The sequence below is a fragment of the Apodemus sylvaticus genome, chromosome 14 (genome assembly GCF_947179515.1).
Source record: "Apodemus sylvaticus chromosome 14, mApoSyl1.1, whole genome shotgun sequence".
In the NCBI taxonomy this organism is placed as follows: Eukaryota; Metazoa; Chordata; class Mammalia; order Rodentia; family Muridae; genus Apodemus; species Apodemus sylvaticus.
The window spans coordinates 51,993,483-52,021,445 of NC_067485.1; positions in this window are offsets into that span (position 1 = coordinate 51,993,483).

The window sequence follows — 27,963 nt, forward strand, 5'->3', positions numbered from 1 at the left end:
GATTTGTCTTGACTCAATTTTCATTCAGGAATGAGTTGTTTATTTTCCCCAAGTTAATACACATTTTGTCCTGTATTTCTTTTTTTGGTTTTGTTTGGTTATTTTTTTATTAGACATTTTCTTTATTTTCATTTCAAATGTTATCCCCTTTCCTGGTTTCCCCTCTGAAAATCCCCTATCACATCCCCCCTCCCCTGCTCACCAACCCACCTACTCCCTCTTCCCTGTCCTGGCGTTCCCCTTCACTGGGGCATGGAGCCTTCTCCTCCCTTTGATGTCCAACAAGGCCATCCTCTGCTACATATGCTGGTGGAGTCATGGGTCCCTCCATATATACTCTTCGGTTGGTAGTTTAGTCCCTGTGAGCTCAGAGGGTACTGGTTAGTTCATATTGTTGTTCCTCCTATGGGGCTGCAAGATCCTACAGCCTCCTTGAGTCCTTTCTCCAGCTCTTTCATTGTGGATCTTGTGCTCAGTCCAATGGTAGGCTGAGAGCTTCCACCTCTGTATTTGTCAGGCACTGGCAGAGCCTCTCAGGAGACAGCTATAGCAGGCTCCCGTCAACATGCGCTTGTTGGCATCCACAGTCTGGGTTTGGTGATTGTTTATGGGATGGATTCCCAGGTGGGGCAGTCTCTGGATGGTCTTTCCTTCAGTCTCTGCTCCACAGTTTATCTCTTTATCTCCTTCCATGTGTATTTTGTTCCCCCTTCTAAAAAGGACCAAAGTATCCATACTTTGGTCTTCCTTCTTCTTGAACTTCCTTTTGTCTGTCTATTGTATCTTGGGTATTCTGAGTTTCTGGGCTCAGAGTTAGTACACTTTTTACTACTTCTGTTGTTCCTGCTATCTCTCCAGCTTTAATCCAGGGTAGTTAAATAGCTTTAGGGTATTATTTTAATTGTTTTATATATGTTGAGACTAGCTTTGCATACTAATACGTTATTGATTTTGAAGAAAATTCCATGAGCTTATGGGAGAAAACCATATTCTTTTGTGTTCTGGTGATGCTATTTAACTTCAGAATTTCTGTTTAATTTTTGTTTAGTTTTGTTTGGATGTCGAAGTCACCTACTATCACTATAGCAAGGTAAATATGTGATTGTTGCTGTACTAATGTTACATTTATGTCTTTGAGTGCTCTTGTGTTTGGTGCATAAATGTTTAGAATTGCAATGTCCTTTGTGGATTTTTCCTTCATGAGTACATCGTATACTTTCGTATCTCTTATGCTTGGATTTTGTTTAAAGTCTGTTTTATCAGTTATTAAAATAACGACACCTGCTTCATTTTTGGTTCATTTTCTTGGGATGCCTTTTTCTGTAATTTTACCCAGAGCTGATTTATATTCTTGATGGCTACATCTTGATGCAGTAGCAAGTTGAATTCTAATCCAACCTGTTAGTCCATGTCATATAATTGAGAACTTGAGACTACTAATATTGGCAAGTATTAATGAGCATTTATTGATTTCTGTTATTTTATTTTGATGGCAAGGGGTTTTTGGCTTTAGTTTTGGGGGTTTTTTGCTTTGTTTTGTTTTTTAGTTGTTTCATTTGTCTCATTTAATTTACTCTTCTAGTATTACCTTGGATGCTCATGTGTAGTGAACCTTCTCTTCCGACTGAAGTTTTCCTTCTAATACCTTCTGGAAAGCTGGCATACTGGACAGACATTATTTTAAATCATTTAGTTAGTTAGTTGGTTAGTTAGTTAGCTAGCTAGCTAGTTAGTTAGTTAGATAGATAGCTAGTTAGATAGTTAGTTAGTTAGTTAGTTATTCTCTTAATTCTATTCCCCTCCTGTTCCTCCCTCCTACTGTTGCACATCCAATACCTCCAACCCACCCCCTGCCTCCACAAGAATGTCCCTATGCCTCAACCTCCACCCCAGCAGACCTCTAAACTCTCTGGGACCTCCAGTCTCTTGAGAGTTGAGTGCATCTTTTCTGACTAAACCCAGACCCGGCAGTCCTCTGTTCTATATATGTTGGGGGCCTCACATCAGCTGGTGTATGCTGCCTGGTTGGTGGTCCAGTGTTTGAGAGATCACAGGAGGTCCAGGTTAACTGAAGTGCTGGTCCTCCTACAGGGATGCCCTCCTCCTCAGCTTCTTCCTGCTTTTCCCTAATTCAACCACAGGGTCAGCAACTTCTGTCCATTGGTTGGGTGTAAATATCTTTCAGCTGCTTGTTGGGTCTTTCGGAGGGCAGTCATGACAGGTCCCTTTTTGTGAGCACTCCATAGCCTCAGTAGTAGTGTCAGGCCTTGAGGCATCCCCTTAAGCCAGATCCCAGTTTGGGCCTGTCACTGACCCAGGTTCCTCTCTATTTCCATCCCTGCAGTTCTTTCAGACAGGAACAATTATAGGTCAGAGTTGTGACTGTGGGATGGAACCCCATCCCTCACTTGATGCCTTATATTTCTGATGGAGATGGGCTCTATAAGTTCCTTCTCCCCACTGTAGGGCATTCATCTAAAGTCCCTCCCTTTGAGTCCTGAGAGACTCTCACCTCCCAGATCTTTGGTATATTCTGGAGGGTCTCCCCAACCTCCTACCCCCTGAGGTTGCCTGTTTTTATTCTTTCTTATTTTGTTTATATGAATACACTCACTGCAGTTGGCTTCAGACACAACAGAAGAGGGCATCAGATCCCATTACTGATGGTTGTGAGTTATCATGCAGTTGCTGGGAATTGACCTCTAGAAGAACAGACAGTACTCTTAACCACTCTTAACCACTTAATGACTCTTAACCACTGAGTCATCTCTCCAGCCCACCTAAGATTTTTAAATCATGGACTCTTTCTTCTTTCACCATTGATTGTAATTGATAGTTTTGGTGGGTATTGTAGTCTATGCTGGCATCTGTGATCTCTTAGACTTCATTGATCCTGGAAGTTTTGGCTTTCGAAGTCTCTATTGAATATTCAGAAGTTAATCTAATGGGTATGCATTTGCATGTGACTTTGTATTTTTCCCCTGAAGCTTTTAGTATTCTTTCTTTGTTTTGTATGTTTACTGTTTTTATTATTACATGTTGTAAGTAATATATTTTATGATTCTATCTACCTGATATTCTATATGTTTCTTGACTCTTAATAAATAGATTTTTCTTAGATTGGGAAATTTTTCTTCTATGATTTTGTTAAAATAGTTTCTGTGCCTTTCACCTAAGTTTCTTTTCCTTCTTCTATCCCTATTTGTCTTGGTCAGGATTTCTATTGCTGTAATGAAACACCATAATAAAAATGAAGAAAAGGGTATGCACATGGTAGACCATCACTGAGAGAAGTCAGAACATGAAATCAAGCAAGGCAGGAACCTGGAAGCAGGAACTGATACAGAGACCATTGAGGGGTGCTGCTTACTGGTTTGCTCATCATGGCTTGCTCAGACCAGGGATAGCTCCACCTATAATGAGTTGGCCCCTCAGAATTTATGGGAGTGGTTTTTTCACTTTAATTTCCTCCTTTCAAATAACTGTAGTTTGTGTCAAGTTGAAATAAAACTATCCAGTGCACTATTATTTATAGATTTTTTTCCAGTGTCCTAGTTTTCCTAGATATTTTGATTCAGGATTTAAAAAAAAATAGCATTCTCTTTGGCTGAGCTATCTATTTCTTCTGCTGTCTTTTCAAGATCTGATATTTAATATGTTAGTGAAGCTTACCTCTGAAGTTTTGGGCATCCTCATTTTTTATTTCTAATATAATTTCAGTTTGGGTTTATTTTAATGTTTATATTTCTTTGTTAAGTTCTACTTTCATGTCTTGAATTGTTTCCGTTATTTCATTCAACTGTTTGTATTTCCACTGTTTCTATTAGGTATTAATTCCATATCCTCTTTAAAATCCTTGGACATATTCATAATTGCTCTTTGGATGTTCTTGTTTCAACTAAATTGTGTTTTTCATGACCCTTTGCAATAGGTGACTTCTATCAGAAGCATTTTGTCTTGGTTGTTCATGTTTGTGTTTTGGCTCTGGAATATAGGCATATGGAGTTAAAATATTTGGTGTGTTTCCTGGCGTAGATATTTGGTCTCATCTCTGTTTGGTAGATATTTTCTTCTTTGGCTGCTATTGCAGAGTCTGTGGTCTAAGCAAATGTGATGGCTGTGGGTTCCCAAGTAGAGAGCATGTCTGTCCTTTGGTAGGCATTACAAAGAAATGGAGATGGGCTAGAAAGAAAAACTAAAGTGCTTCAGGAAAGAAAAAAGGGGAGCCTGGCTTTGAACCAGGAAGTAGAGTCCCAGAGTTGAACATGGCAGAGGCTCCTGACATCAGGCTGCAGCAGGGCTAGGAGAAAGTCCAGAAAGACAAGAGTATAGGACAAGAAGGATAGAAAGATTACCTGTCAGAACCCCAGCCAGTGTGACTTCAGGGACACCCTGGTGCACAGTGGGTCTACAAGTAGATATACATCACAAAGAAAGAGAGCTGGGCTAGAAGGAAGGTTGAAAGAGGCATCAGTAGAGAAAACTAGAGAAGCATAGTTCTGAACCAAGAGTTGAGCTCTCTAGGGAATGAAGGTGGACTCGGAAGAGGGGCTTCTATATGTCTGTATAATTACATTCTTTAAAACTCTTTTGTAATGAAAGAGGAATCTGTGAAATTACCTATAGTTATTACATTACTTCAAATAAAATTTCTCTGACACTTCAACCAAATCGAAAGGCTAATTCCATTCATATATAGTAATACCATATTTTAATTTAAAATCAAATATGCTGACAAATGATTAAAATAGTGTGTTACTGTTATCTACCATATTAACTCCCTTGTGTGGGCTTTTTTTTTTTTTTGGTACTAGGAGTAAACCCAGGGCCGTGTACATGCTAGCTATGAATTCTACCACTGAGCTACATTGTTAAGTTCCATTTTGTCTTACTGTATATGTACAAAACCCATCAAGAACAGGGCTGAAGAGATGGCTCATTGATTAATAATACTGGCTGTTCTTCCAAAGGACTTGGGTTTAATTCCTAGCACACACATGATTGCTCACAATCATCTCTGTAACTTCAGTACCACAGGACCTAACATCCTCTATGGCCTGCAAAGACATGTAGACATGTGGTAAACTGATACACAAGTATGCAAAATATCCATACAAATAAAATTAAAATTAAAAATTAAGGAAGCAAACAATAATGATGCTCATGTTTTCCCCTGTATAATATAAAGTCATTTTTAAACTGCTGAAGCACTGTGCATATATATGAAATTCAATTATTCAATTACTCTTCAGAGTTTTACTTTAGCTTAACATTTATAGAAAATGAAATAAGCACAATAAACTGAGAGACGAAGCTGAGGCTCTGCTAAGCATACATCTGTTCCAGGCTTGGCTACCGTTTACTTTTTCCCAGCTAAAAATGAGAGAATAGATTCCAGTACATGTGGTAGAGTCAAATTCTTAAGCTTTTTTTCCAACTTCATCAAGATTTTTAGCTTTTTAGTTCATACCAATAGTTTGAATTATTGGGTAGCAGACATGCTGTCAAAAGACTGGATAATTATCTGTCATATTCCATGTCTGAAGGCAGCCTTCCACCTCTGCAACTTGATGGATAATCTCTGCTTGCATTCCAAAATTCATTATATTTGGATTTTATGTGGGAGTGCATGATCCCTTGAGGGAGATACCTCAAGCAACCTCTTTTCCTTTCCACCTCTATCCTAACCCAGATCTTGCATATGCACCATAGTCCACATATAATATACAAACAAATAGACACACACAGAAACACACACTGTGAATAGCATTGTATAGACATACTCTAAGTTGCCCCCAAACTGACCTAAGCTCTAAATATTTGCTCATTAATTTTTTTCACCACATTCTCATTTCATATCACCTTCCAACCTAATAAATGGTCATATTCAGGCAACCTAAAAGGCAAACCTGCAAATGCTGATGGACTTTTTCCCTGATTCCAGTGTCCTTTGCAAAAGTGTATCATGCTCAGGACTAGAAAAATGGTTCTGCTATTGAGAGTACTCCACTGTTCTTCCTGAGGACCTAGGCTCAGTTTCCCACACCCAAAAGTGGTGGCTCAAAATCACCCATAATTACAGTTCCAAGAGATAGAATGCCCTTTTCTATCCTTTGTATACATGAGATACAAACGTGATACACAGACATTATGAATGCAAAATATGTATACACATAAAATAAATAAAAGCACCATTTAAAAGTTTAACTCATTCCATAGTATACCTAATGGCAATAGCATTAGATCTGAATATATTATGTGTGCCTCTCTCTCTCTCTCTCTCTCTCTCTCTCTCTCTCTCTCTCTCTCTCTCTATCTGTGTGTGTGTGTGTGTGTGTGTGTGTGTGTGTGTGTGTATACATGTAGAAAACAGAGGCTGAACTACCTTCCTTGATGTTCTCTCTCCAAGAGGATGCCCCCCTCACCCCAACAAACCTCTCCACTCCCTGGGGCCACAACTCTCTTAACGGTTAGATGCATCTTCTTTCACTGAGTCAAGACCCGGCAGTCCTCTGCTGTATATGTGTTGGGGGCCTCATATCAGCTGGTGTATGTTACCTGGTGGATGGCTCAGTGTCTGAGCACTCTTGGGGGTCCAGATTATTTGAGATGGCTGGTCTTCCTATAGGCTCACCCTCCTTCTCAGCTTCTTCCAGCTTTTCTCTAATTCAACCACAGGAGAAACCCACTTCTGTCTATTGGTTGGACGTGTCTGCATCTGTATCTTTCAGCTGCTTGTTGGGCCTTTCAGAAGGCAGTCATGTTATGCTCCTCTTATTTCTTGAGATCTTCCCTTGATCTGGATCTCAACTTGGGCCAGTTACTGAACCTTCTTTCCCTCAGACTAGTCTCAATTTTTGACCCTGCAATTCTTTTAAACAAGAACAATTCTGGCTCACAGCTTTTGTCTGGGATGGCAACCCCACCCCTCCACTTGATGCCCTGTATTTCTACTGGGTTAGACTCTACAAGTTCCCTCTCTCCACTGTATGGCATTTCCTCTAAAGTCCCTCCCTTTGAGTCATGAGGATCTCTCACCTCCCAGGTCTCTGGTACATTCTAGATTGTCACCCCACTTCCTACCTGCCAAGGTTGCCAATTTCCATTCTCTCTGCTGGCCCTCAGGGCTTCAGTCCTGTTCCAAACCCCAATACCTGATCATGTTCCCCTCTTCCCCTCCCTGTCACCTTTCCAACACAAGAAATCCCATATGGGATTAAGGCATCCTCACTTGGGCCCTTCAGTTTGTCAACCCTTCTTGGATTCTATGGATGGTATCCTGGGTATTCTTTACTTTTTTGGCTAATATTTACTTATTAGTAGTACATACCATGCATGTCCTTTTGAGTCTGAGTTACCTCACTCAGGATGATATTTTTCTAGTTCCATCTATTTGCCTAAGAATTTCTTTTTTTTTCTAAATTTGGGCACATGGCAAAAATTTTATTTTACTTTATAATTATGCTAAGGATAAAATTAATTAATAGTTATAACAACATAGTATAGAAATTTCTAGGAATGCACATAACCCAATCTAAAAGTACTTATGTGTAAGGTAAACATTTTTTCCTTTTTTTTATTTCATTTGATATATTTTTTATTTACATTTCAAATGATTTACCCTTTTCTGGTCCCCCACTCCGCGAAAGTAACATAAGCCCCCTTCCCTCCCCCTATTCTCCCGTCCACCCCTTCCCACTTCCCTGTTCTTGTTTTGCCTTATACTGCTACACTTAGTCTTTCCAGAACCAGGGGCCACTCCTCTGTTCTTCTTGTACCTCATTTGATGTGTGGATTATGTTTTGGGTATTCCAGATTTCCAGGCTAATATCCACTTATTAGTGAGTGCATACCATGAATGATCTTTTGAGACTGGGTTACCTCACTTAGTATGATGTTCTCCAGCTCCATCCATTTGCCTAAGAATTTCATAAATTCATTGTTTCTTATCCTTGACCTCAAACAATACTACCGAGCAATAGTGTTAAAAACTGCATGGTATTGGTACAGTGACAGGCAGGCAGATCAATGGAACAGGATTGAAGATCCAGAAATGAACCCACACAACCATGGCCACATGATCCTCAACAAAGGGGCTGAAAACATCCAATGGAAAAAAGATAGCCTTTTCAACAAATGGTGCTGGTTCAACTGGAGGTCAGCATACAGAAGAATGCGAATTGATCCATCCTTGTCTCCTTGTACTAAGCTCAACTCCAAATGGATCAAGGACCTCCACATAAAGCCAGACACTCTGAAGCTAATAGAAAAGAAACTGGGGAAGACCCTTGAGGACATTGGTACAGGGGGAAAGTTCCTGAACAGAACACCAATAGTGTATGCTCTAAGATCAAGAATTGACAAATGGGACCTCATAAAATTACAAACTGTAAAGCAAAGGACACCATCAAAAGGACAAATCGGCAACCAACAAATTGGGAAAATATCTTCACCAACCCTACATCAGATATAGGGCTAATATCCAATATATACAAAGAACTCAAGAAGGTAGACCCCAGAAAACCAAATAACCCTATTAAAAATGGGGTACAGAGTTAAACAACGAATTTTCACATGAAGAACTTTGGATGGCGGAGAAACATCTTAAAAAATGCTCAACTTCATTAGTCATTAGGGAAATGCAAATCAAAACAACCCTGAGATTTCACTTTACACCAGTCAGAATGGCTAAGATTAAAAATTCAGGAGACAGCAGGTGTTTGGTGAGGATGTGGAGAAAGAGGAACACTCCTCCACTGCTGGTGGGGTTGCAAATGGGTACAACCACTCTGGAAATCAGTCTGGAGGTTCCTCAGAAAACTGGGCACATCACTTCCAGAAGATCCTGCTATACCACTCCTGGGCATATACCCAGAGGATTCCCCAGCATGTAATAAAGATGTATGCTCCACTATGTTCATAGAAGCCCTATTTATAATAGCCAGAAGTTGGAAAGAACCCGGGTATGCCTCAACAGAAGAATGGATGCAAAAAATGTGGTATATATACAAAATGGAGTATGATTCAGCCATTAGAAACAATGAATTCATACCGAAGAATTTCATGAATTCATTGTTGTTAATCTCTGAGTAGTAATCCATTGTTGTTAATCTCTGAATAGTAATCCATTGTGTATATGTAACACATTTTCTGCATCCATTCCTCTATTGAGGGACATCTAGGTTCTTTCTAGCTTCTGGCTATTATAAATAAGGCTGCTGCGAACATAGCAGAGCATGTGTCCTTATTACATGTTGGGGAATCTTCTGAATATATTCCCAGGAGTGGTATAGCTGGGTCCTCTTGTAGTACCATGTCCAATTTTCTGAGGAACTGCCAAATTGCTTTTCTGAGGGTTTGTACCAGCTTGCAATCCCACCAGCAGTGAGGAGTGTTCCTCTTTCTCCACATCCTTGCCAATATGTGCTGTCACCTGAATTTTTGATCTTAGCCATCCTGATTGCTATAAAGTTGAATCTCAGGGTCATTTTGATTTGTATTTCCCTGCTAATTAAGGACTTTGACCATTTTTTAAGTGCTTCTCAGCCATTGAGATTCCTCTGTTGTGAATTCCCTATTCAGTTCTATAAACCATTTTTTGATTGGGTTGTTTGCTTCCTGGGTTATTTATATATTTTGGATATTAGCCCTCTATTGAATGTAGGGTTAGTGAAATTTTTTTTTCCAATCTGTAGGATGCTATTGACTATGTCCTTTGCCTTACAGAAGCTTTCCAGTTTCATCAGGTCCCATTTACCAATCCTTGATCCTAGAGTCTGAGCTATTGTATTTCTGTTTAGGAAATATCTCCCTGTGCCAATGAGTTCAAGGTTCTTTCCCACTTTCTCTTCTATTAGATTTAGTGTATCTGGTTTTATGTTGAGGTCTTTGATCCACTTGCACTTTTGAAAAGTGACAGCTTTTGAAAAGTGACAAATGTGGATCTACTTTCATTTTTCTACATACATACTTCCAGTTAGACTGTTGCCATTTATTGAAGACACTTTCTTTTTTTCCATTGTATATTTTTGGATTTTTTTATCCAAGATCAAGTGTCCATATGTGTGTGGTTTTATTTCTGGATCTTCAATTCTATTCCATTAATCAATGTGTCTATCTCTATACCAATACCACGCCATTTTTATCACTATTGCTCTGTAGCATAGCTCAAGACCCCACAGTCTCAAGGCCTCCCAAAAGGCCTCCTAGGAAAGCCACTGTGGCCACAGCAGAATGTCACCAGCATCATGCCTCTCTGAAGACCCTATAATCTGAAGGCCCCACAGGAGGTCTGCTACAGCCAGGGTCACAGGCTTACCAGGAGACCAGAAGCAAACCCAGGACACAAGAGGCGGGCTATAAACAAGAGACATCCAGACCAACAAACACCAGCATAACAGATGGCGAGAGGCAAGTGAAAGATCTAAAACTAATCAGAAAAGATAATAAATGACACTACATAATCATTATAGAAAAAGTCCAGCAAGAGGACATTGCAATTCTTAACATCTATTTCTCAAACACAAGGGCACCCAAGTTCTGAAAAGAAACACTACTACAGACGAAATAATAATTTGAACCACACACATACTCATAATGAGAGACTTCAATATGCCACTATCACAAATAGACAGATTGTTCAGACAAAAACTGAACAGAGAAATATTGGAGCTAGCTGATATAAACCAAATGGACCTACAGACAACTGTAGAACAATTCATCCAAACACACAAAAAAATGTACTTTCTTCTCTGCACAACATGGAAGTTTCTCCAAAATCAACCACATATCTAGACACAAAGCAAGTCTCAACCACTATAAGAAAATCGAAATAACACCTTACCATCCTATCTGGATATCAATAACAAAAGAAACAAGAGAAAGTTTACAAACTCATGGTAACTGAACATCTCTCTACTGAGTGCAATAAAATGACAGGAAGAGATCAAAGGGATACAAATACAAAAGGAAAAAATTAAAATATATTTATTTGGAAACGATATGATAGTGTATATAAGTGACTCTAAAATCTCATCAGGAAATTCCTAGTGCTTGAAAACACTTTCAGCAATGTATCTGGATAAAAAATTAACTCACAAAAGTCTTCAGCCTTTCTATATACAAATGATAAATGGGTTGAGAAAAATCATGAAAACAATACTTTCCAAAATAGCCTAAAATCATATAAAATGTCTTGAGGTAACTCTAATCAATCATGTAAAAGGCTTGTATGATTAAAAAATGAAGATATTGAACAAGGAATTTGAATAATATATTAGAAGATGGAAAGACCTATCTCCTTTGCACATGGATTGGTAGGATTAATATAGTAAAAATGGCCATTCCACAATAACAGATTCTATGTAATCCCCACCAAAATTCCCAGACAATTCTTTACCAAACTTGAAAAGACAACTTAAGACAACTTTATCTTAAAATGGACACACATACACACACATACACACATACACACACACACACACACACACACACACACCAGAATAACTAAAAAATAATTCTGAATAATAAAATAACTGTTAGAGGTATTACTATCCCTGACATCAAATTGTACTACAGAACTTTAATAAATAAAACAGTATGGTACTTGCACAGAAACAAACATGTTGATCAGTGCAATGAAACTGAAGTCCCAAACATGAATCTACACCCTTGATTATTTTTATAAAGAAGTAAGAAATACACACTGGGGGAAAAAAATCTTTAACAGTGTTGGTTAAACTGGATGGCTTCATGTAGAAGAATGCTAATAGATCCATATTTATTACCCTGTACAAAACTCAAGTTCAAATGGATCAAAGACCTCAACATAAAACCAGGTACACTGAACCTGATAGAAGAAAAAGTGAGGAATGGCCTTGAATGCATTGCCACAGGAGTTGACTTTCTATTTTTCAATAAAAGGACAAAAAAAAAAAAAAAAGGACAAAAAAACTCTCATCTTAAAAAAGCCCAGAGCCCCACGAACCAGGGAGCCTGCAGGGGCTGTATGTAGGTCCCCTACTCATTTGTAGCAAATGTGAAGCTTAGTCTTCATGTGGGTGCTCTAACATTGGATCCTCTTTCCCTACCCGGACTATCTGGTTGGGCTTCAGTGAGAAAGGATGTGACTAGTCCTGCTGGGACTAGATGTCACAGGGTGGTACGCTGCCACCGCTTTCTCTGAAGAGAAAAGGAAGGGGTAATGGGAGGAGGGACTTGAAATTTTGTGACTGGAAGAAAAAGAGGGAAGTGTGCCTGTGATCAGGATGAAAAGTGAATAAAAAACACGTAAATTATTTGGGGTGAAAAAGCCCAGAACCAGTTGTTTTCACTGCAAAATTCCATCATACTATGAAAAGAATCAATAAAAGCAAAAGTTGTAAAATGTCAATGTCTTAGTTTGAGTTACTGTTGCTGTGAAGAGAGACCATGGCCAAAGCAAGTTGTTGGTGGTAGGGGTATGTGACTTACAGTACCATATCACTGTTCATTACTGTAGGAACTTAGGATAGGAACTCAAACAGGGCAAGGACCTGGAACCAGGAGTTGATGCAAAGGCCATTAAAGGGTTCTGCTTACTAGCTTGCTCTGAACAACTTATGCAGCCTGCTTTCATTATAGAACCCAGGAAAATCAGCCTATGGATAGCATGACCCAAAATGGGCTCGGCCCTCATTACTCACTAATTAAAAAAATTCTTTACAGTATCACCTACAGCCCAATCTTATGGAAACCTTTTTTTAGTTGTGGTTCCCTCCTCTCAGATGACTTTATCTTATGTAAAGTTGACATAAAACCTCTCCAACAGAGACACCATTAAATATAAAATAAAAAAACATTCCAACTTCCTTTTACAAAGTCAGTATTATCCTGATACTAGGACCAGACAAGGTTATATATAGAAAACAAAGAAGTTATAGGTCAGTCTCTCTAATGAACATAGATGCTAAAAATTCAACATAATACTGAAAAACCCAATTCAAAACCACTTCAAAAAATTATCCACTATACTCAAGTCAGCTTTCTTTCAGAGATATAGATATGTATCAATATATATAAATCAATGGACATAATATATTCTGTCTACACTCAAGCAGAAATTCCTCTCTGGAACTTGTTGTCCCTAGTGTGGAATTAGTACCAATGCTCTGGCTTAGAAGTGAAATACCAGACGTTCCTATGTCATTGACCAGAACTAGTCACACAGTTCTATTCTATCACAAATAACCAGGAAATACAAACTTCCTATAGACAGGCAAGACAGAGATCTGGAGATATTGTTTGAGTTAGACCTAATAATAAATAAAGGAATAACCCTGAAGGCATCAAGGGGGGAATGTGATATTTCATATCACCAGGTTTATGGAATTACAAAGAGATGACCACATAAGAAAATCCAACTGGGATGGGAAGGCAGCTTAGTAAGTAAGACTACTTGCTAGCAAACATGAGGACCTAAGCTCAGATCCCTGCATCCTCATAAAAGCTGAATACAACTGCAGACACATGTACCTGCCACAGTCAGCAAACAGGCAGAGACCAAAGGATCTCTGAGGCTTGGGTCAAGCAACAAAGCCAAAAATTGGAGGCTCCTGGTTCATAAAGAGGCTCTTTCTCAAGGAAATAAGGCTACAAAAAAGACAAGAACAGTCTCCTTGGACTAAGCTCAAATCCAAATGGATCAAGGACCTCCACATAAAGCGAGACACTCTGAAGCTAATAGAAAAGAAACTGGGGAAGACCCTTGAGGATATCAGTACAGGGAGAAAGTTTCTGAACAGAACACCAATAGCGCATGCTCTAAGAGCAAGAATTGACAAATGGGACCTCATAAAATTACAAAGTTTCTGTACGGCAAAGGACACCATCAAAAGGACAAATCGGCAACCAACAAATTGGGAAAAGATCTTCACCAATCCTACATCAGATAGAGGGCTAATATCCAATATATATAAAGAACTCAAGAAGTTAGACTCCAGAAAACCAAACAGCCCTATTAAAAAATGGGGTACAGTGGCTGGTCCAGCTGAAGGGCCATCAGCAGTGGAACCAAGGCAACACAGGGTCCAGTTAGGCCCTGCGCCCACGACCACTGACCTTCGCTGACCAGCCGGGCAGCAAGCAGCTGCGGTTGTGCGGCACCTTTCGCTGCACAGAAGCCACTTCAGAACGCGGCTTCCCACCAGTCAGGAGAGACTCACCTCCATCTTGATTTCGGACTCCAGAGATCGGACAGATTGAGGTACACAAACATAATCTGAGGCCAACACCGCAGGGGTCTGAGCCCGACGGGCGTTGGCCTGCACCCAGGCCCTGGGCTGTTCGGGTGGCCATCGGGGTGCCAACCCAGCCAGGAGGTTTTTTTGCCCTGGCCGGCGCACGCGCCGCCATTTTGCCTACAGGACCCAGAGTGCTCAGGAGGGCAGAGACTGCTAACAAGCGTAGCCTGAGGCTAACAAAACGGAGGTCTAGGCCCCAAAAGGCACAGGACTGACCCCAAGAGCTGGACGGCTTGGTGGGCCATCTGTGAGTCAACCCGCCCAGGAGGTTGTTAGCACAACAGACTCTCCCGGTGCTTTCGGGGAGCGCAGACGCGCACGCAGGCCATCCTGGTCACCTGGCAGACCCAATTAACAGTCATAGCCCTAGGGGAACTTTGCTCGGACCTTGGCCTCCCAGGCTTTTGCCTGGACTCAGGGCCTGGGCGACCAGGCTAACCTTGTATGCGCCAGCCCGGTTGGGGAATCGGCTGCCCAGCAGAGTGAGCGGAACACAGGGGAGGTCACAGCAGCATACACCATCGGCGCTCCCTGGGGGTGCACATGGGCTCCATCTGGTCCACAGACACAATCTGGGGCAAGGCCTCAGGTAGAAGCCCTCAGCTCAACTCTCTCCACTTCAGATCAGCCTGGGCGGCCGCACCACATCTCCAGGTCCCTCAAGAGGCTAGCGGGGGCTTCCGGGCAGTCAGGTGGGAGAAGTCAGTGTGCTCCAGTAAATCCTGCGGGCCCCAGCGGGAGCCTTCAGGTGCCTGCTTCGGGATCTGAACAGCCTGGACAGCAGCACCCTGTCTACAGGCAGTGCAGGGTGTAAGCTGTGCACCAGAGGCCAACAGGGAAGGGGCAGCTTGCACTGGTGAGTCCTGCACTGACAAGACCAAGTAACACCAGTGAGAACTAGATGGCAAAAGGCAAACGCAGGAACGTCACTAACAGAAATCAAGGCAATATGGCAACATCTGAACCCAATTCTCCTCTACCAGCATGTCCTGGATACCCCATCACACCAGTAAAACAAGATTTGGATTTAAAATCACTGGTCATGTTGCTGGCACAGGAACACATGAAGGACATACTTAAAGAAATTCAGGAGAAAATGGATCAAAAGTTAGAAGCCCTTGCAAGGGAAACACAAAAATCATTGAAAGAAATCCAAGAGAATATAAAAGCCAACAAGGAGGAAACGCAAAAATCACTTAAAGAAATACAGAAGAACTTTGGTCAACAGGCTGAGGTCATGAAAGAGGAAACACAAAAATCTCTTAAAGAATTACAGGAAAGCACAAACAAGCAAGTGAAGGAGCTAAGCAAAACCATCCAGGATCTAAAATCAGAAGTAGAAACAACTAAGAAAACTCAAAGGGAGACAACTTTGGAGATAGAAAGCCTTGGGAAGAAATCAGGGGACAGAGATGCAAATATCAACAACAGAATACAAGAAATAGAAGAAAGAATCTCAGATGCTGAAGATTCCATAGAAACCATGGACTCAACAGTTAATGAAAATGCAAAATGCAAAAAGCTTGTAACCCAAAATATCCAGGAAATCCAGGACACAATGAGAAGACCAAACCTAAGGATTATAGGCATAGATGAGAGTGAAGATTTGCAACTTAAAGGGCCAGCAAATATCTTCAATAAAATTATGGAAGAAAACTTCCCTAACCTAAAGAGAGAGATGCCCATGAATATACAAGAAGCCTACAGAACTCCAAACAGACTGGACCAGAACAGAAATACTTCCCATCACATAATAATCAAAACACCAAATGTTCTAAACAAAGAAAGAATATTAAAGGCAGTAAGAGAAAAAGGCCAAGTAACATATAAAGGAAGACCTATCAGAATCACAGCAGACTTTTCACCTGAGACTATGAAGGCTAGAAGGTCCTGGGCAGATCTCATGCAGACTCTAAGAGAACACAAATGCCAACCAAAACTACTATATACAGCAAAACTCTCAATCACCATAGATGGAGAAACTAAGATATTTTACGACAAAACCAAGTTTACCCAATATCTATCCACAAACCCAGCCCTAAAAAGGATAATAGGAGGACAACACCAATACAAGGAGGGAAACTTCACCCTGGAAAAAGCAAGATAGTAACCTTTCATCAAACCCAAAAGAAGGTAAGCAATCAAATTTAAAAAATAATGTCAAAAATGATAGGAAGTAACAATCACTATTCCTTAATATCTCTTAACATCAATGGACTTAATGCCCCAATAAAAAGACACAGACTAACTGACTGGATACGTAAACAGGACCCTACATTTTGCTGCTTACAGGAAACACACCTCAGGGTCAAAGACAAACACTACCTTAGAGTAAAAGACTGGATGACAATTTTACAAGCAAATGGTCTCAGGAAACAAGCTGGAGTAGCCATTTTAATATCAGATAAAATTGACTTTCAACCCAAAGTCATCAAAAGAGACCCTGAGGGACACTTCTTGGTGGTCAAAGGAAAAATACAAAAAGAAGAACTGTCAATCCTGAACATCTATGCCCCAAATGGAAGGGCACCCTCTTTCGTAAAAGAAACTTTATTAAAACTCAAAGCACACATTGCACCTAACACAATAATTGTGGGTGACTTCAACACTGCACTTTCCTCAATGGACCGATCAGGAAAACAGAAACTAAACAGGGACACAATGAAACTAATTGAAGCTTTGGACCAATTAGATTTAACAGATATATATAGAACATTCTATCCTAAAACAAAAGAATATACCTTTTTCTCAGCACCTCATGGTACCTTCTCCAAAATCGAGAAAATTGGTCACAAGACAGACCTCAACAAATATAAGAAGATAGAACTAATCCCATGCCTCCTATCTGATCACTATGGAGTAAAAGTGGTCTTCAATAGCAACAGAAACAACAGAAAACCCACATACACGTGGAAACTGAACAATACTCTACTCAATGATACCTTGGTCAAGGAAGAAATAAAGAAAGAAATTAAAGACTTTTTAGAACACAATGAAAATGAAAACACAACATACCCAAATCTATGGGACACAATGAAAGCAGTGCTAAGAGGAAAACTCATAGCCCTGAGTGCCTCCAAAAAGAAAATGGAGAGAGCATACATTACCAGCTTAATGACACAACTGAAAGCCCTAGAACAAAAAGAAGCTGTTTCGCCCAGGAGGAGTAGAAGGCAGGAAATCATCAAACTCAGGGCCGAAATCAATCAAGTAGAAACAAAGAGAACCATACAAAAAATCAACAAAACCAGGAGCTGGTTCTTTGAGAAAATCAACAAGATAGATAAACCCTTAGCCAGACTGACCAAAGGGCACAGAGAAAGTATCCAAATTAACAAACTTAGAAATGAAAAGGGAGATATAACAACTGAAACTGAGGAAATCCAAAAAATCATCAGATCCTACTACAAGAGCCTGTATTCAACACAACTGGAGAATCTGGAGGAAATGGACAATTTCCTTGACAGATACCAAATACCAAAATTAAATCAGGACCAACTAGACCATCTAAACAGTCCCATAATGCCTAAAGAAATAGAAGGAGTCATAGAAAGTCTTCCAGCCAAAAAAAGCACAGGACCAGATGGTTTCAGTGCAGAATTCTACCAGAACTTCAAAGAAGAGTTAACACCAATACTCTTCAAGCTATTCCACAAAATAGAAACAGAAGGAACACTACCCAATTCCTTCTACGAAGCCACAATTACGCTGATACCAAAGCCACAAAAAGATCCAACAAAGAAAGAGAACTTCAGACCAATTTCCCTTATGAACATCGATGCAAAAATACTCAACAAAATTCTTGCCAACCGGATCCAAGAACACATCAAAACGATCATCCACCATGATCAAGTAGGCTTTATCCCGGGAATGCAGGGTTGGTTCAATATACGGAAATCCATCAATACAATCCACTACATAAACAAACTCAAAGAACAAAACCACATGGTCATTTCATTGGATGCTGAAAAAGCATTTGACAAAATTCAGCATCCTTTCATGCTTAAAGTCTTGGAGAGAACAGGAATTCAAGGCCCATACCTAAACATAGTAAAAGCAATATACAGCAAACCGGTAGCCAGCATCAAACTAAACGGAGAGAAACTTGAAGCAATCCCACTGAAATCAGGGACCAGACAAGGCTGCCCCCTTTCTCCTTATCTTTTCAATATTGTACTTGAGGTACTAGCTCGGGCAATTAGACAACATAAGGAGGTCAAAGGGATACAAATTGGAAAGGAGGAAGTCAAACTATCATTATTTGCAGACGACATGATCGTCTACCTAAGTGACCCAAAGAACTCCACTAGAGAGCTCCTACAGCTGATAAACAACTTCAGCAAAGTGGCAGGTTACAAAATCAACTCAAGCAAATCAGTGGCCTTCCTATACTCAAAGGATAAGCAGGCTGAGAAAGAAATTAGGGAAATGACCCCCTTCACAATAGCCACAAACAGTATAAAGTATCTTGGGGTGACTCTTACCAAACATGCGAAAGATCTGTATGGCAAGAACTTCAAGACTCTGAAGAAGGAAATGGAAGAAGACCTCAAAAAATGGGAAAACCTCCCATGCTCATGGATCGGTAGAATCAATATAGTTAAAATGGCCATTTTGCCTAAAGCACTATACAGATTCAATGCAATACCCATCAAAATCCCAACTCAATTCTTCACAGAGTTAGAAAGAGCAATTATCAAATTCATCTGGAACAACAAAAAACCCAGGATAGCTAAAACTATTCTCAGCAACAAAAGAAAATCTGGGGGAATCAGTATCCCTGACCTCAAGCAATACTACAGAGCAATAGTGTTAAAAACTGCATGGTATTGGTACAGTGACAGGCAGGAGGATCAATGGAACAGGATTGAAGATCCAGAAATGAACCCACACACCTATGGCCACTTGATCCTCGACAAAGAGGCTGAAAACATCCAATGGAAAAAAGATAGCCTTTTCAACAAATGGTGCTGGTTCAACTGGAGGTCAGCATGCAGAAGAATGCGAATTGATCCATCCTTGTCTCCTTGTACTAAGCTCAAATCCAAATGGATCAAGGACCTCCACATAAAGCCAGACACTCTGAAGCTAATAGAAAAGAAACTGGGGAAGACCCTTGAGGACATCGGTACAGGGAGAAAGTTTCTGAACAGAACACCAATAGCGTATGCTCTAAGAGCAAGAATTGACAAATGGGACCTCATAAGGTTACAGAGTTTCTGTAAGGCAAAGGACACCATCAAGAGGACAGATCGGCAACCAACAAATTGGGAAAAGATCTTCACCAATCCTACATCAGATAGAGGGCTAATATCCAATATATATAAAGAACTCAAGAAGTTAGACTCCAGAAAACCGAACAACCCTATTAAAAAATGGGGTACAGAGTTAAACAAAGAATTCTCACCTGAAGAACTTCGGATGGCGGAGAAGCATCTTAAAAAATGCTCCACTTCATTAGTCATTAGGGAAATGCAAATCAAAACAACCCTAAGATTTCATCTTACACCAGTCAGAATGGCTAAGATTAAAAATTCAGGAGACAGCAGGTGTTGGAGAGGGTGCGGAGAAAGAGGAACACTCCTCCACTGCTGGTGGGGTTGCAAATTGGTACAACCACTCTGGAAAGCAGTCTGGCGGTTCCTCCGAAAACTGGGCACCTCACTTCCAGAAGATCCTGCTATACCACTCCTGGGCATATACCCAGAGGATTCCCCACCATGTAATAAGGATACATGCTCTACTATGTTCATAGCAGCCCTATTTATAATTGCCAGATGCTGGAAAGAACCCAGGTATCCCTCAACAGAAGAGTGGATACAAAAAATGTGGTATATCTACACAATGGAGTACTATTCAGCCATTAGAAACAATGAATTCATGAAATTCTTAGGCAAATGGATGGAGCTAGAGAACATCATACTAAGTGAGGTAACCCAGACTCAAAAGGTGAATCATGGTATGCACTCACTAATAAGTGGTTATTAACCTAGAAAACTGGAATACCCAAAACATAATCCACACATCAAATGAGATACAAGAAGAAAGCAGGAGTGGTCCCTGGTTCTGGAAAGACTCAGTGAAACAGTATTTGGCAAAACCAGAACGGGGAACTGGGAAGGGGTGGGAGGGAGGACAGGGGAAGAGAAGGGGGCTTACGGGACTTTCGGGGAGTGGGGGGGGGGCTAGAAAAGGGGAAATCATTTGAAATGTAAATAAATTATATCAAATAAAAAAAAAAAACACACACACACACACACACACACACACACACCCCTTTCTGTTGCTATGATAAAACATTCTTACCAAAAAATACCTTAAAAGAAGAAAAGGCTTATTGTGATTTATGGTTCTCTGGGGCTAAAGTCTGTCACAGCTAAAGCAGTGTGGCACAGAGGCAGAACTGGAAGGTGGCTGATCTCCTTTTATCATACACAGAAGGCAGAGAGAAAACAGGAGGTGGGGCTATAAACCTTCAAAGCCGACCCCCCACCCCACCCCACCCCAGTAACGTTCTTCTCCAGTAAGGTTGCACCTCCTAATGTCGCCACACTCTCTCCAAAGAGTTGCACCAACTAGGACCAAGTGTTCAAATACGTGAGCCTACAGGGGACACTTTTTATTAAAACAACACTTTTTATCAAACAACATAGCTAGGAGTCCTGCTAGCCATGTAATGTAGAGTATTTATGAACGTCACAGGCTTCACTGTTATTTAGAGAACATTTTATGTCTCCCTACCTCAACTTCATTAGAATGACTTATGCACAGTATCTTTATGCTGTTCCAGAATCATCATGGCTTTCTTCCTAGTTCCTCACAAAGTTGCTGTACCGGAGTTGTTTCAACACAGATGAGTTTTGAACTCCGAGCTCAGATCAAGCATTAAGAATTGTGGCCACATTTCTATTGGCTTCTTCAACACTTTTTTCTTCTAAATTACTGATTTCAGGAGTAGAGAAAAACACGAACCTTAGATAAGGAAATTTAGTTCAGATCCCAAACTGCTTGGGGACAGCAGAGATGAAGGGTTAACTAGAGACCACCACATAAGTGCTTGTAAAAGTCCCACACTGAGAGTCTGCTTGGTTTGAAGTACTTCTTCATGTGTAACAACCACTGAGGCCCTTGACGCGAGCCTTGTCACCTCTCTTCACTGAGGCGCACTGGAGGATGGGTGTACCTACATGCTTTGCTTTGGCATGGGTGTTTACAGTATAAATGACGCAGCAGTTTAAGAATGTGAAGCCAGCTTTAAATAAATCCATGTTGGCTCTGGAAAAAAAAAAAATGCTCAACTTCATTAGTCATTAGGGAAATGCAAATCAAAACAACCCTAAGATTTCATCTTACACCAGTCAGAATGGCTAAGATTAAAAATTCAGGAGACAGCAGGTGTTGGAGAGGGTGTGGAGAAAGAGGAACACTCCTCCACTGCTGGTGGGGTTGCAAATTGGTACAACCACTCTGGAAATCAGTCTGGCGGTTCCTCAGAAAACTGGGCACCTCACTTCCAGAAGATCCTGCTATACCACTCCTGGGCATATATCCAGAGGATTCCCCACCATGTAATAAGGATACATGCTCTACTATGTTCATAGCAGCCCTATTTATAATTGCCAGATGCTGGAAAGAACCCAGGTATCCCTCAACAGAAGAGTGGATGCAAAAAATGTGGTATATCTACACAATGGAGTACTATTCAGCCATTAGAAACAATGAATTCATGAAATTCTTAGGCAAATGGATGGAGCTAGAGAATATCATACTAAGTGAGGTAACCCAGACTCAAAAGGTGAATCATGGTATGCGCTCACTAATAAGTGGTTATTAACCTAGAAAACTGGAATACCCAAAACATAATCCACACATCAAATGAGATACAAGAAGAAAGGAGGAGTGGCCCCTGGTTCTGGAAAAACTCAGTGAAACAGTATTCGGCAAAACCAGAACGGGGAAGTGGGAAGGGGTGGGAGGGAGGACAGGGGAAGAGAAAGGGGCTTACGGGACTTTCGGGGAGTGGGGGGGGCTAGAAAAGGGGAAATCATTTGAAATGTAAATAAATTATATCGAATAAAAAAATTTAAAAAAAATGGGGTACAGAGCTAAACAAAGAATTCTCACCTGAAGAACTTTGGATGGCAGAGAAGCATCTTAAAAAATGCTCAACTTCATTAGTCATCAGGGAAATGCAAATCAAAACAACCCTGTGATTTCACCTTATACCAGTCAGAATGGCTAAGATTAAAAATTCAGGAGACAGCAGGTGTTAGAGAGGATGTGGAGAAAGAGGAACACTCCTCCACTGCTGGTGGGGTTGCAAATTGGTACAACCACTCTGGAAATCAGTCTGGCGGTTCCTCAGAAAACTGGGCACATCACTTCCAGAAGATCCTGCTATACCACTCCTGGGCATATACCCAGAGGATTCCCCACTATGTAATAAGGATACATGCTCTATTATGTTCATAGCAGCCCTATTTATAATTGTCAGATGCTGGAAAGAACCCAGGTATCCCTCAACAAAAGAGTGGATGCAAAAAATGTGGTATATCTACACAATGGAGTACTATTCAGCCATTAGAAACAATGAATTCATGAAATTCTTAGGCAAATGGATGGAGCTAGAGAACATCATACTAAGTGAGGTAACCCAGACTCAAAAGGTGAATCATGGTATGCACTCACTAATAAGTGGATATTAACCTAGAAAACTGAAATACCCAAAACATAATCCACACATCAAATGAGGTACAAGAAGAAAGGAGGAGTGGCCCCTTGTTCTGGAAAGACTCAGTGAAGCAATATTTGGCAAAACCAGAACGGGGAAGTGGGAAGGGGTGGGTTGGAGGACAGGAGGAGAGAAGTGGGCTTTCGGGACTTTCAGGGAGTGGGGGGCTAGAAAAGGGGAAATCATTTGAAATGTAAATAAAAAATATATCGAAAAAAAAGAGTCACATTTTATAAAAAAAAAAAAAAAAAAAAAAAAAAAAAAAGACAAGAACAGTCTGTAGCTACTTATTGTAAGTAGATGACCTGTGCAGGTCATATATAAATAACACATGCACACATAAAAATAAAGTAATATAAAATAAAAATGCCAAGCAAGTTGTACTTAGCCTAGCAGTGCTTATAAGCTGTGGATATTAAGCATTTGTCTTGTGGTTAACTCTATACAAGATATCTCAGTATCTGTCACACAAGAACTCAAAATCAATGGCAGAATAAAAGACCACAAGAACACTGAATTATCAAGAAGGAATAGAATCATAGAAAACATATCTATTACTCTTCTTATCAAAATGGCACTGTTTCCTGGGAAGATGTAAAGTTCATGCAGAAGGCACAGAAAATTACCAATTGTTTATTTCCCTGGACTTAAAAGTGAGGTCCCTCAGACTCATACAAGCAAAGCTGCAGAAGCCCAACATGTTGAACAACAATGGGCAGAAAGTATGGGTGTTGTCCATGTGAAAACAACCCAACTATCCTGGGAATGCTTCTGACCCCTTGGATGGAGGCCTAGATCAAGCATTCCCTGTCCATGGCCCTTCCCAAGATTTAGATGCTAATCTCTAGTTGTGTATTTAGCTTTAGCACTGAGTTAATTTATATTGCTGAGACTTTGCTTCTTCTTCAACATTGTTAGTTATCTCACTTTATAAATGAAGGAGCAAAAGGAAACTTTGTTGAAATCCAATCTCATACCATGATTTTACAGTGATGGCAGGAATGAGAAGCAGGATTTACAATATATATATATATATATATATATTATATATTTTCATATATATATATGAAAGAAAATAGGTATTTTGTTATATTCTCTTTAGAAGATTATTTGCATTGTATGGTTTACTTATGTAGCAGGCTTGGAATGAAAATCTGTTTACATGATCTATAGAAAGATTAAAAGTCACTGTTGCCTTAAAAAATAAAAGAATGCTCCCTCTGGTGGCTGCAGCATGTCCTGATTTTGGGGGGTGGGGGGACATTTTTTTCTCTGTATAGTCCTGGCTGTCCTGGAACTCACTCTATAGACCACTCTGGCCTTGAACTCAGACATCCGCGTGCCTCTGTCTCCCAAGTGCTGGTATTAAAGGCATGTGCCACCACCCCCCAGCAGTGTGTCCTAATCTTAATGGTAACCAGTTCCACTATAATGCAGAAACCAGGTTAAGAGCTGAAATCTGTGCATGCATGTGCTTGGTTAGCAATACTTGGAACAATGCATGACAGTTTCCAAAGCCAAGGACAAAGAAGCAAGCCGCCTTTGACCAGAGAAGACAGCACTTGTGATATAGGTTAAGGCATTCCTCAAAAATAGGTCCAGAAAAAGGACATATAATATCTGCAGTTAACTCAAAATACCTCCTCCATATTTTAACCAAAGTATTTTATAACCAAAGCATATCAGCAAATACTATACCTTCAAATGTCTTAGAGTGAATAGGAACTCAAACTGAGGTTCTTCTCAAACATTTCTCAATCCTACAGACATTGTTTATTTGAAATGAATTCTCTTTCCATAATGGAGATACAGCGCTAGGTCAGAGCTATAACAATTTCCAAGAAAATGAGGGGAGGGGTGTATGTTTTGTGGCTGTACAGGAGACTTCTATCATTTGAATGGATTTTTCATCAAAAGTCAAAGAACATGCAAATATCACACATACGTACCTTATGGATCTGACATAGATATGACACATACACAATCATATAACTGCACCTATACCGTACACATATGCACACACAATCATAATGGTTACCACAGACATATTTCCCATATCCATATATTATAGTTCATCAAATTATATATTAATATATATTTGTACTATATTAATATATAACAACATATATGATCATATAATATCTATGGTTCTGCTATATACTTACATATATATCATACATAGATATGTTTCTTATATACACACACAAACACATACTCATTCATACTACTCCCACACTCCTACTCACTTATCACACATTTTAAACAGTCATAATTACCATGTACACATCATCACACATACTTGAACACTCATGAACACATCATACACACAAGAACAAGCATCTTTTTATTTTGTAAATACTTATAAATAGTGTGCTTCCGTCACTTCCAAAGGATCCTGCTATACCACTCCTGGGCATATACCCAGAGGACTCGCCAGCATGTAATAAGGATATATGCTCCACTATGTTCATAGCAACCATATTTATAATAGCGAAGAGGAAGGTGATTGATAAGAGGGTAATTGGGAGTGAATATAAACGTGCAAGGATGTACCTGTGTGATAATTAAATCCACTACTGTAAAAACTCAATAAAAAGGTAAAGATAAAAAAAACATGAATGAATATATTATACAAAGTAAGATCATTTACATCTAATTATAACTGTAATTTTATTAATGTTATATAGACAAGATTTTATATAACATAATATGGACATATATTTATATATAATGTATAGATATACATATATATGTATGTATTTATGTATATAGATACCCTAGTTAAAGATCTGTTTGACTTGACCTAGTTGAAATTACATCCTTGCCAGAGGAAAATAAAATAGTGTGCTTCAATAAAAAATTAGAGTTGAGAGGGCTAGAGTTATAGTTGAAAGATAGTGAGTTTACCTAGTATGTGCAAGGCCCTAGGTTCAGTTCTCAATGTTACTAAAAATAAACTCATAGTTATATTTAATAATTATTCTATATTCAGTCCTAAATAGGAAATTTTTATCATATACAGCCAAGCACCTCTCACAGGGCAAGAAACATTATGGAAGAGAAGACAGTAAGAATGAAAGGAGAGGCCTGTCCCTTTCCATCTGATGTGGTAGACCCATGCCACTTCTGCCACGGGGAAGACCCCATTTCCTGATACTTTCTAGAGAACCAGCAGCAGCAGGGCATTTGGTAAGAACCACCACCCACCCACGCCCACCTCTGGAGGCCCAGAACCTCTGGCTGGGACTCAGTACCTAGCAACCACCAAAACCAAAAACCAAAATCCAGAAGCTGGAAAGAACCCAGATGTCCTTCAACAGAGGTGTGGATATAGAAACTGTGGTATATATACACAGCTATTAAAAGCAATGAATTCATAAAATTCTTAGGTAAATGGATGTAACCAGAACGTGTCATCCTAAGCAAGGTAACCCAATCACAAAAGAACGCAGATGGTATGCACTCATTGATAAGTGGATGTTAGCCCAAAATCTCAAAATAAACAAGTTACAATCCACAGAGCACAGGAAGCTCAAGAAGAAGGGTGACTTAAGTGAGGGTGCTTAGGTTCCTCTGAGAAAGGGAACAAAATGCTCACAGGAGCCATAAAGGAGACAAAGTGTTTAGCAGAGACTGAAGGAAAGGCCACCCAGAGACTGCCCTACCTGGGGTTTCATCCTATAAACTGTCACCTAACCCCAACACTATTATGGATGTCAAGAAGTGCATACCAAAAGGAGCACGCCATGGGTGTCTCCGGGGGGGCCCTGCCAGAGCCTTACACATACAAAGGCAGATGCTAGCAGCCAACCATTGGTCTGGGCATGGGGTCCCCAATGGAGGAGCTGGAGGATGGTCCAGAGGGTTTATAGCCCCATGGGAAGAACAACAATATAGACTACCCAGATGCCCCAGGACTCCCAGGGGCTAAACCATCAACCAAGGGGTACTGTACACATGGTTCCAGCCAAAAATGTGTCAGAGGAATACCTCACTGGGCATCAGTGGGAGGAGTGGTCCTTGGTCAGGTGAAGGCTCAATAGATGCCCCAACAAAGGGGAATCGAGGAAGGGGAGGTGGGAGTGGGTCGGTTTGAGGGGCATATACTTGGAGGCAGGGGGTGGGAGGAGGGGTTGGGAGTTTTGGGGGAGGGGGGAAACCAGGAAAGTTTTTACCTTTTGAAATGTAAATGAAGATTATATTCAAAACGAAATTAAAAAATTTAAAAAAATTGTAGAAAAATAAATAAAAAAGAATGAAAGGAGAATGGGGAGGAGTGCTGTGACATGACATGACCATTGCACTCATGAGCAATGTAACCATGTATTAGTGTAGCAATGTAACCATGGTAGCAGTGTAACCATGGTTACCTGCACAAAACAAGCAGAGTCAAGAATTCAGTCAACATTTCAATGTGCAGCATTCACTTGGCTCAGCAGTTTACCAATACACACACACACACACAGAGAGAGAGAGAGAGAGAGAGAGAGAGAGAGAGATCAAATAAGAGAGGACATGAAGAAAAAAGAAAAGGAAACCTATTTAGCATGCCTAGAACAGTGGGAGAAAGACATTTAGATGCATATAATCAAAATGCATTGCTTATGTATGTCAAATTCTCAAAGAATAAATAACAGAATTCTGTATTTTTAAGAAAGAAAAGTCTAAGGAGACATTGCCAGGATGTTTTAATATGTAATGAGAAGAACTAGTACAAAGAAAAATAAATGTAAGGATGGGTAGATTTTAGCCAGGTGAGTGATACAAATCTGTATTTCTAATACTTGGAAAGTTAAGGTAGGAGGCTTATGGATAACAGAGTGGGTTTCAGATCACTCTGAACCTGTTTGATAAGCAAATTCCATACAACACAGAATATCATTTAAAGGGCAGAAAGTAAGAGCAAAAGTAATAAAGATCATGTAGAAAGAAGATCACAGAAACTGAGTCAGT